This window comes from Oncorhynchus clarkii, chromosome 6 (assembly GCF_045791955.1).
Source record: "Oncorhynchus clarkii lewisi isolate Uvic-CL-2024 chromosome 6, UVic_Ocla_1.0, whole genome shotgun sequence".
In the NCBI taxonomy this organism is placed as follows: domain Eukaryota; kingdom Metazoa; phylum Chordata; class Actinopteri; order Salmoniformes; family Salmonidae; genus Oncorhynchus; species Oncorhynchus clarkii.
In genome coordinates, this window is record NC_092152.1 from 75,038,947 (window position 1) to 75,051,001 (window position 12,055).

Consider the following 12,055-nt stretch of genomic DNA (forward strand, 5'->3'; position numbering starts at 1 on the left):
ACTAACCGGTGTCTGTATATAGCCTTGCTACTCTTATTTTCAAATGTCTTTTTTTTTACTGTTGTTTTATTTCTTTACTTACCTAAACACACACACACACACACACACACACACACACACACACACACACACACACACACACACACACACACACACACACACACCTTTTTTCGCACTATTGGTTAGATCCTGTAAATAAGCATTTCTTTCCACCAAGATGGCGTAGCAGTGAAGACGTGTTTGTTTGTCCTCTCGTGTACTTTTGTATTTTTCGTATTTTTTGTATATATAATTCAATTTATTTTCAATCTCTTTTCGATTTTTAATTCAATTATACCTTCCGGTAACCTGCCTCACCCAATGTGATACGGAATCGATATTATTTAAAATTTTAGAACACATTCAAGAACCTCCAGAAGCTAACCAGCTAATTAGCTACAAGCTATTTAAGTCATTGTTAGCCACTGCTAGCGGCTTTTACCTTCTGCACAGATACCAGCCCTGTTTTTAGTCTGGATAATACTCGCTAGTCTACCAGTATCGGACTGTCTCTCCACAACAATGGCGGATTCCTACCGTAATCCCTGGACCACTACTTCTGATCTTCACAGTTAGCTTGCAGCTAGCTAGCTCATAGCTAGCTTGCACTCACCGTGGTACCCAGTACCGAAGCTATCCCTGAGGCACACCTCCCGGCCTACTCAGCTGTTCACCCGAACTCCACTCATACACGGCTAGAGCCCAATACTCCACCGAATCCTTGCTGTTAACTCTGGACCTTGGCACCGGATCACCGCTGCTACTGATTGGATATAGTGGCTAATGCCACTGCCACGAAGCTAGCACCAGTTAGCCGTGAGCCAGGCACATCTCCCGGCTAGCAAACTAAATTCCCCCTGGACACTATGATCACTTGGCTACATAGCTGATGCCTGCTGGACTGTCCATTAATCACGGTACTCCATTCTGTTTTTTTAATTTTTTATCTGTCGGCCCCAGCCGCGAACTCAGGCTCTGTGTGTAGTTAATCCGACCCTCTCTGCCTAGTCATCGCCATTTTACCTGCTGTTGTTGTGTTAGCTGATTAGCTGTTGTTGTCTCACCTGTTGTTTTAGCTAGCTCTCCCAATCAACACCTGCGATTACTTTATGCCTCGCTGTATGTCTCTCTCAAATGTCAATATGCCTTGTATACTGTTGTTCAGATTAGTTATCATTGTTTTAGTTTACAATGGAGCCCCTAGTTCCACTCTTCATACCTCTGATACCTCCTTTGTCCCACCTCCCACACATGCGGTGACCTCACCCATTACAACCAGCATGTCCAGAGATACAACCTCTCTTATCATCACCCAGTGCCTGGCCTTACCTCCGCTGTACCCATACCCCTGTCTGCGCATTATGCCCTGAACATACTCTACCACGCCCAGAAATCTGCTCCTTTTATTCTTTGTCCCCAACGCTCTAGGCGACCAGTTTTGATTGCCTTTAGCCGCACCCTCATCCTACTCCTCCTCTGTTCCGCGGGTGATGTGGAGGTAAACCCAGGCCCTGCATGTCCCCAGGCACCCTCATTTGTTGACTTCTGTGATCGAAAAAGCCTTGGTTTCATGCATGTCAACATCAGAAGCCTCCTCCCTAAGTTTGTTTTACTCACTGCTTTAGCACACTCTGCCAACCCTGATGTCCTTGCTGTGTCTGAATCCTGGCTTAGGAAGGCCACCAAAAATTCTCAGATTTCCATACCCAACTATAACATTTTCTGTCAAGATAGAACTGCCAAAGGGGGAGGAGTTGCAGTCTACTGCAGAGATAGCCTGCAAAGTAATGTCATACTTTCCAGGTCCATACCCAAACAGTTCGAACTTCTCATTTTAAAAATTAATCTCTCCAGAAATAAGTCTCTCACTGTTGCCGCCTGCTACCTACCCCCATCAGCTCCCAGCTGTGCACTGGACACCATTTGTGAATTGATCGCCCCCATCTAGCTTCAGAGTTTGTTCTGTTAGGTGACCTAAACTGGGAAATGCTTAACACCCCCCCAGTCCTACAATCTAAGCTAGATGCCCTCAATCTCACACAAATCATCAAGGAACCCACCAGGTACAACCCTAAATCTGTAAACAAGGGCACCCTCATAGACGTTATCCTGACCAACTGGCCCTCAAAATACACCTCCGCTGTCTTCAATCAGGATCTCAGCGATCACTGCCTCATTGCCTGTATCCGCTACGGGTCCGCAGTCAAACGACCACCCCTAATCTGTTCAGGGAAGTCAGGAACCAATTCACGCAGTCAGTCAGGAAAGCAAAGGCCAGCTTTTTCAAGCAGAAATTTGCATCCTGTAGCTCGTACTCCAAAAAGTTCTGGGACAATGTAAAGTCCATGGAGAACAAGAGCACCTCCTCCCAGCTGCCCACTGCACTGAGGCTAAGTAACACGGTCACCACCGATAAATCCATGATAATCGAAAACTTCAACAAGCATTTCTCAACGGCTGGCCATGCCTTCCTCCTGGCTATTCCAACCTCGGCCAACAGCCCCCCCCCCCGCAGCTACTCGCCCCCAGCCTCCCCAGCTTCTCCTTTACCCAAATCCAGATAGCAGATGTTCTGAAATAGCTGCAAAACCTGACCCGTACAAATCAGCTAGGCTTGACAATCTGGACCCTCTATTTCTGAAACTATCCGCCGCCATTGTCGCAACCCCAATTACCAGCCTGTTCAACCTCTCATATCGTCAGAGATCCCCAAGGACTGGAAAGCTGCCGCGGTCATCCCCCTCTTCAAAGAGGGAGACACCCTGGACCCAAACTGTTACAGATCTATATCCATCCTGCCCTGCCTATCTAAGGTCTTCGAAAGCCAAGTCAACAAACAGATCACTGACCATCTCGAATCCCACCGTACCTTCTCCGCTGTGCAATCTGGTTTCCGTGCCGGTCACGGGTGCACCTCAGCCACGCTCAAGGTACTAAACGATATCATAACCACCATCGAACAAGACAGTACTGTGCATTCGTCTTCATCGACCTGGCCAAGGCTTTCGACTCTGTCAATCACCATATTCTTATCGGCAGACTCAGTAGCCTCGGTTATTCTAATGACAGCCTTGCCTGGTTCACCAACTACTTTGCAGACATAGTTCAGTGTGTCAAATCGGAGGGCATGTTGTCCGGTCCTCTGGCAGTCTCTATGGGGGTGCCACAGGGTTCAATTCTCGGGCCGACTCTTTTCTCTGTGTATATCAATGATGTTGCTCTTGCTGCGGGCGATTCCCTGATCCACCTCTACGCAGACGACACCATTCTGTATACTTCTGGCCCTTCCTTGGACTGTGCTATCTAACCTCCAAACGAGCTTCAATGCCATACAGCACTCCTTCCGTGGCCTCCAACTCCTCTTAAACGCTAGTAAAACCAAATGCACGCTTTTCAACTGTTCGCTGCCTGCACCCGCACGCCCGACAAGCATCACCACCCTGGGTGGTTCCGACCTAGAATAGGTGGACATCTATAAGTACCTAGGTGTCTGGCTAGACTGTAAACTCTCCTTCCAGACTCATATCAAACATCTCCAATCCAAAATAAAATCGGCTTTCTATTTCGCAACAAAGCCTCCTTCACTCACGCCGCCAAACTTACCCTAGCAAAACTGACTATCCTACCGATCCTCGACTTTGGCGATGTCATCTACAAAATAGCTTCAAATACTCTACTCAGCAAACTGGATGCAGTTTATCACAGTGTCATCCGTTTTGTTACTAAAGCACCTTATACCGCCCACCACTGTGACCTGTATGCTCTAGTCGGCTGGCCCTCGCTACATATTCGTCGCCAGACCCACTGGCTCCAGGTCATCTACAAGTCCATGCTAGGTAAAGCTCCGCCTTATCTCAGTTCACTGGTCACGATGGCAACACCCACCCGTAGCACGCGCTCCAGCAGGTGTATCTCACTGATCATCCCTAAAGCCAACACCTCATTCGGCCGCCATTCCTTCCAGTTCTCTGCTGCCTGTGACTGGAACGAATTGCAAAAATCGTTGAAGTTGGAGACTTATCTCCCTCACCAACTTTAAACATCTGCTATCTGAGCAGCTAACCGATCGCTGCAGCTGTACATAGTCCATTGTAAATAGCCCACCCAATTTACCTACCTCATCCCCATACTGTTTTTATTTATTTACTTTTCTGCTCTTTTGCACACCAGTATCTCTACCTACACATGACCATCTGATCATTTATCACTCCAGTGTTAATCTGCTAAATTGTAATTATTTGCCTAGCTCCTCATGCCTTTTGCACAGAATGTATATAGACTCTTTTTTCTACTGTGTAATTGACTTGTTTACTCCATGTTTACTCTGTGTTGTTGTCTGTTCACACTGCTATGCTTTATCTTGGCCAGGTCGCAGTTGTAAATGAGAACTTGTTCTCAACTAGCCTACCTGGTTAAATAAAGATGAAATAAAAAAATGTAATAAAAATAATTCACTGTAAAGTTGTATTCAGCGCATGTGACAAATAAACTTTGATTTGATCAAATACAAGTAACAATGGAGGTCAAGGCATGGTTGGATACTGTAGGCTAAATGCTTTAGGCATAAAGAGAGACAACAGGTTAGAGAATAAATGTAGCTGTCAGTCAGACCTGTCTGCCTGCTCAAGCGAATGAGATAACTTGTGACAATGTACAACGCTAACAGATGAAGCTAGCAGGCTGCTTATAACTTTAGTTTTGGGCAACAGGGTTTGGTAGCTGGCCAGCTACTTATTTCAATAGGAGAACAACAAGGATTCCTTAATCATTGTTAAGAATATTGAAAATGACTGCAGTTTCTACTGGTCATTGTTTTCAGGCTGGTTAGATTGGTGCTAGCTAGGTACCAAGCTAAAGCTAGCTAGCTAACCCAGAAGTTGCTAATAACGTCTGTATCTAAGAAACAGTTGAAGTTGAAAGTTTACAAACGCCTTAGCCAAATACATTTAAACTCAGTTTTTCACAATTCCTGCCATTTAATCCAAGTACAAATTACCTGTCTAAGGTCAGTTAGGATCACCACTTTATTTTAAGAATTTGAAATGTCAGAATAATAGTAGAGAAATATTTATTTCAGCTTTTATTTCTTTCATCACATTCCCAGTGGGTCAGAGGTTTATATACACTCAATTAGTATTTGGTAGCATTGCCTTTAAAATGTTTAACTTGGGTCAAACGTTTTGGGTAGCCTTCCACAAACATCCCACAATAAGTTGGGTGAATTTTGGTCCATTCCTCCTGACAGAGCTGGTGTAACTGACTTCAATATATCCACAATTTTCCTACCTCATGATGCCATCTATTTTGTGAAGTGCACCAGTCCCTTGTGCAGCAAAGCATCCCCACAACAAGACGCTGCCACCCTCGTGCTTCATGGTTGGGATGGTGTTCTTCGCCTTGCAAGCATCCCCCTTTTTCCTCCATACATAACGATGGTCATTATGGCCAAACAGTTCTATTTTTTTTCATCAGATCCCAGAGGACATTTCTCCAAAAAGTATGATCTTTGTCCCCATGTGCACTTGCAAACCATAGTCTGGCTTGTTTATGGCGGTTTTGGAGCAGTGGCTTCTTCCTTGCTGAGTGGCCTCTCAGGTTATGTCGACATAGGACTCGTTTTACTGTGGATATAGATACTTTTGTACCCGTTTCCTCCAGCATCTTCACATGGTCCTTTGCTGTTGTTCTGGGATTGATTTGCACTTTTCGCACCAAATACGTTCATCTCTAGGAGACAGAGCGGTATGGCGGCTGCGTGGTCCCATGGTGTTTATACTTGAGTACTGTTGTTTGTACAGATGAACGTGGTACCTTCAGGCGTTTGGAAATTGCTCCCAAGGATGAACCAGACTTGTGGAGTTCTACAATTTTTCTTCTGAGGTTTTGGTCGATTTCTTTTGATTTTCCCATGATGTCAAGCAAAGAGGCACTGAGTTTGAAGGTAGGCCTTGAAATACATCCACAGATACACCTCCAATTGACTCAAATTATGTCAATTAGCCTATCAGAAGCTTCTAAAGCCATGACATAATTTTCTGGAATTTTCCAAGCTGTTTAAAGGCACAGTCAACTTAGTGTAAGTAAACTTCTGACCCACTGGAATTGTGATACAGTGAATTAATCTGTCTGTAAACAATTGTTGGAAAAATGACTTGTGTCATTCACGAAGTAGATGTCCTCACCGACTTGCCAAAACTATAGTTTGTTAACAAGAAATTTGTGGAGTGGTTGAAAAACTAGTTTTAATGACTCCAAACTAAGTGTATGTAAACTTCCGACTTCCACTGTATTTGCAAACATTTTTGATCCTGCTCGTTTGATTCTGATCTAATTTCAAATGCTCACACAGATATTTTCTCATTCGGTCAAACAAATAATGCCTTATTACCAATGCAGTATTGTACAGCTTTGACAGTAATGGTGGCGCCTGGCTTGCACGTGCAAATTCAGCACACACAACATTCTATAATAGAATTGTTTTATTTGACGTGTCAAATTAAAATCTTATGACGCAAAAACCCAAACGGCGATCCATAATTTATTCACATTGCTTTACAAAATTGTTTTGCTTATTGTGTATATTACATGTTTTATTTGATTACTTTTTTTATTTTACTCCAAGTCATCATCTCATCTCTATAGAGCTGCAACCTATGCTGTCTGACAAAATCACTATTTTGTAGTTTTTCAAAGTAAATAAGACATACTTTATGACTGCTGAACACCAACTATCAATCACTTTGATCATGTATTTTCAGGTAGAGATACTGCACAAAGCAACAGCTGCTCTCTATATCACCTCACGATTGTGCATTCTTCTGTCTCTACAGTAGCTGGCGTGAAAGAAACACAGACCGGACTAGTAGATGCACAATGGATTATGGTCACTGTAGTTAATTACCACATTTTATGCACTAAACTATGTAGAATATTGGCCTGTTGGAAACAACAACTCCCTACTACATTGAACAGTTCAGGCTAGATCTGATTTATCTCTAGAGAAACTGTGCAATGTGCGCATTAAGCTCACCGAAGAAGAAAACGATTTGAAATGCAATGAACCAACGTCTGTCAATCAGTTATTTTGCTTAATCGCTCAGCACTACCATTAGGTGTAGCTTTAGCAGAGATGCCAACAACCGTAAATTCCAGGTTTTCAGGGGAAATGGAAGAGAGTCTGTGACACGACTTCCCTTCAATTAACAAGGAGACAATCGATCTTAACTCTTCCTCCACATTTACTAGATTGATTGAACAGTGCAGAAGGGAACATCGAGACATTTATTTTATTTTTATTCTCATCAAGACCAGAATCTTCAGGATCTAGTTTCAGACATTTTTTTTTTATTGCATGTAGTAGGTAGGCTATGACTTTGCTTATAAATGCTAGGTTTGTGAAGCATCTCTGTAGTTCTTATGAAGACTTTATGCAGTCTAGAAAGTCTTTATAAATTGACGTTGAACCCAGATCTGCAGTGAAACTAGCTCTAGTTAATCTCTGGAGTTAAGTTTTAGCTACAGTGAAACCCACTTTAAAATGTAAAACATAATTCATAGCCAAATCGAATGTCGACTATTTGTTTGGCTGGTTTATCTGTAGGCTCTACCCTCAAAGTATTGGGTAATAAATAACAGGTTCACCAATAACAAAAGACCCCCACCTGAATCAACTTTTCTTTTGTTAAAAAAGCATAATTGGACAATGAAGATTAATTTAACTCTCCAAGAAAACTGATCAAGGCCATTCCTCTAAGTTTCTTCTTAAATTTTGGCCTTTCTATGGAGTTTTTCATAGCCACCATGCTTCTACACCTGCATTGCTTGCCATTTGGGGTTTTAGGCTGGGTTTCTGTACAGCACTTTGAGATATCAGCTGATGTAAGAAGGCTGCTTGGCTATATAAATACATTTGATTTGATTCCAGAGCACATTCAACAGGTCCCATCATAGTCTGTGCAATATAAATGCATTCGTGTTTATGCTGCGCTTCCTGCTTACATTTAGTCTCCAGCTGGTCACACATTGGATGAATCAACGTTGTTTACACGTCATTTAAATTAAATTACGTTGAACCAACGTGGAATAGACGTTGATTTGAAGTCTGTGCCCAGTGGGCTAGCTACCTCTGCAAGCTGCTTGCTTCTTTCTTTGTTTACCATGAGTCTATGCCTCTTTGCCTCAAGTAGCATGATATCGCCAACCCACTATACACAACAAACAAATAGGCGTTGTCACCAGAGTCCTGGGGCCTGTTGCACAAAAGTAGAATTAAGACATCCGGGATAAATGACTCAGCTGAGCTCAATGAAGCCAAAACATGTGCGTCCAGGCTTAATTGGTTGCACAAAGACCAAGCCAGGATGAGCAGACACGGATTCATTAAGCCAGGTGAAACCAATCCTGGATAGGTGCGCGCTCACGGCTCACTCAAATAGACCCCGCCACAGATCACAGATTAACTGATTTACCATGGCAACTAGAGCCGCGTACTTTTCCCCGTCGGAAGCACAAATCCTCATGGAGGCATACGAGGAGGTAAAAGATATAATTAAGAAGAAAGGCAACACCGCCACAGTGATAAAGCAAAGAGAAAAAGCGTGGCAAAGTATTGCAGACCGCCTGAATGCGTAAGTAGTGCACAATTACACACTCACCGCTCCGTGAAACATCACAATTACAATTCAAATATTTAATTCACATCTCCAAAAATGCAGTTGTACTGTAATTATGAAACGGTTAATTTTTTTTATTGAAATGCACTGCAGATATGAGTGAAATTGTGTAAAGTAACTCCATCACACTGTATAAAGCTATGATACAATTTTTGATATTTTTACTGAAAACAAGACAAAAATACCAAGTAATTTTTTGCAGTGTGACTCCATTAAGTGTGTGTGTGTGTGTGTGTGTGTGTGTAGATTAAACATGAACGGGCCAAAACGGACATGGCAGCAGGTCAAAATCAAATACAAGAACATTCTGCAGAATGGTATGGTCCCTGACTAATATTTAACAAAGCACAAGCATATATTGTACCCAGAAGGTGCCTGCTCACACATTGTCTGTACTGTTTTAGCAGTGAAAAAGAATACCCACAGACAAGGCACGGGTGGTGGGTCACCAAAGGCTGACCTTACCCCAGCAGAGGACATGGCCTTGGAGTAAAGGCAGGCCCGTCTTAGAGGGGATCCCTGGGGGGAAAGAGACGAGCATAGGTTCCTCCCAAGATGCCACCCGCTTCATTCAAGGTATGTCCTTCCATCTCTACATGGGATACAACCACATTCATATTGAATCAATTTGGACTGTCTGACTTTGGTTTACCTATTGCCTTGCAGTGTCTGGCAGCACTGTGTTCCTGTTAGAGCCACCAGCACAAGCACCAGACGATGCTGATCCAGTGAGTACTCCATCAAAGGCATCTCTCTGGATTCCAGAAGGCATGAGGTATCATGTTAAGACTGTGAAAGTACTATTTACTCTACAATGGTGAGGAGTCCTCATCAAAATCAAAAAATCTAATTTCTTTTACAGGACCCAGATGCTATACAGTGGGAAAACCAGCCTGGCAACATAGTGCGTATTAATAAAAGGACACCACATCCTGCCAAATTCCAGCTGCGCTAATTGTATTGTGTTCACAGAGCTCACAAGCTATCAGAAAGTTGTATGGCAACCACCTCCGGTGCCAAATAGAACTGGCAGACATAGACATTCAGTACAAGAAGAAAAAGATGGAAAATCTTGCACTGGAGTTCGAAATAAAAAAGAGGACAATTAGGAAACTGGACCTTGAAATAAAAAAACTTGAGAGGGAGGTGAGATATGCCTTCAATGTACACTGTATGCTAACTGTAACACAAATGTATTAATCATTATTTTTCTTTCCTCCCCCAGCTCCAAGAAGATGACACAGCTCAAAATAAAAATTAGGTATATTCTCGTAAAGTCAAGTGAGCCATGACATATGAGCTCTTATTGTGAGCACACAGGACGGTGGCATCTTTCTAGGTTTTTTTTATTTTCCCAGCAATCAGTACAACCAAGTCATCGTTATAAGGCATCGCCCTCTGCCCACCCCCCCAGCACCAGGTGTGGCCACTAGCCTATATGAAGGCCCAAAATTGTGTGTTCCTTTCTGCTCTGTGGCATGCCCATTCGTGCGAGATGTGGTGGATGAAGAAGCACTTGTGCTGAGGAGAGCCTTCAGGTGAGAAAGGGTCTTCAGGGACCGGTTGGACCCACTGGCCTTCCCTGATGACCATCTATATGAAAGATACAGGTTTTCTGCAGATGGCATCAGGTATCTATGCATACTACTGGGTCCCAGGATTAAGCACCGCACTGCACGGAGCCATGCACTGAGTGTGGAGCAAATGGTTTGTGTGGCCTTGAGTGGAGCCTTCCTGTACTCAGTGGGGGATGCAGAACAGCTGAACAAGGCCACAATTTGCCGCACAATAAGGAGTGTGTGTCTGGCTATCAAAGCATTAGCAGATGTCTTCATCTCCTTCCCTGGCCACAGAAGACTCTGTGACATCAAAGAGGAGTTCTATAGGATTGCAGGTAAGAGGATCTACAAATTACAGGACAACTGTTAACACATAGTAGGATACTCATTACTTTGTGTGACAGGTTTCCCCAATGTCATTGGTGCAGTGGACTGCACACACATAAGGATAAAAGCCCCCTCAGGTGCCCATGAGGCCGATTTTGTGAATAGGAAATCCTTTCACAGCATTAATGTTCAGGTGAACATAACTTTTTGATATTGTCCATTGACGAACACTCTGCATTGCCAGTGATGTGCATTGATTGGTGTAATATTCCTCATCTTATGATTTCAGATGGTCTGCAATGCTGACTGTGTGATCAGCAATGTTGTGGCAAAATGGCCTGGCTGAATCTTTCGGGCCTCTGAAATCTATCAGTGCCTATCACAAGGTAAGCCACACAACCCCTATTTATAACCATCATGGCTGTGTCAAGAATATCACTGTGTTTATGAGGTAGTAATGATGAGATTTTGTGTTGACAGGTGAATTCTCTGGTGTGTTGCTGGGAGACAGGGGGTATGGCTGCCAGCCTTTTCTCCTGACACCTTTCACAGACCCCCAGGAAGCACAGCAGGCCTACAACCATGCCCATGCCAGGACCAGGGCCAGAGTTGAAATGACCTTTGGCCTCCTGAAGGCTAGGGTCAGCCCTGTTAGGGCATGTGATATTACTGTGGCTTGTGCTGTCCTTCACAATGTGGCCTGCCTGAGGAAGGAGAGGGCCCCCAGAGTGCCACCAGCCATGGACTGGGACAATCCGGCAATCTTCCCTGATGACGACAGTGGTCGGCTGCTGAGGGACCAATATGTGTTGAATTATTTTAGTTAGTATGTGTGCTTTCAATTTTGGTTAAATATGTCCTGCGGTGGCAGAGGAATTTGGGTTTTTTTGGGTTCGTTTTTTGACGAATTTGGCCTCTTATGATGTTTGTGCGGTATACTGTGTGTAATACAAGGCTGCAGGGAGGCTACTGCATCCATTCATTTGTCTGTTCAGTTGATGTGTATGGATTTGTCCTGCATTTATTTTAGTGTGCAGACATGCAGGGTGTGTTATACACATTCAAAGGTCTGTATATGTATCATTTTGTATAATATGCTTAGATTCTGTGCTTTCCATCTTGTAGAGTCACTGTGACTTCAGTTTTGAAAGGAGCTGATGGTTTACCTGCTTTGTTTTGTCCTTATTCAATAAAGGAACATAATGTTACACATTGTGTTTTTATATTCATATGGAATGTGTATTTGTTTATATGACAGAGTACTAGGGCCACACTGAAGAAAAAGGATAAAGTCATAAATTTATGAGGCTGGTTCTTTCTGCAGAAAAGCTACATATTGTTTTTACAGTTTTGATACTTATGACAATGTGATACTTAATATTCTGGCACATCAGCATGTCTTTGTTTATGAAACCATACTGAAGTACAATTTCACGAAATGCCCCACATCTGTCATTT

The 12,055-nt window shown here is 43.3% G+C and overlaps 1 protein-coding gene across 7 annotated transcripts in view; it reads right to left on the minus strand.

Moving 5' to 3' along the window:
- LOC139411607 (chromodomain-helicase-DNA-binding protein 9-like) overlaps positions 1–12,055 on the minus strand; it is a 142,007-nt gene that overhangs the window by 128,197 nt on the left and 1,755 nt on the right. The gene's annotated exons all lie outside the window — the stretch shown is intronic.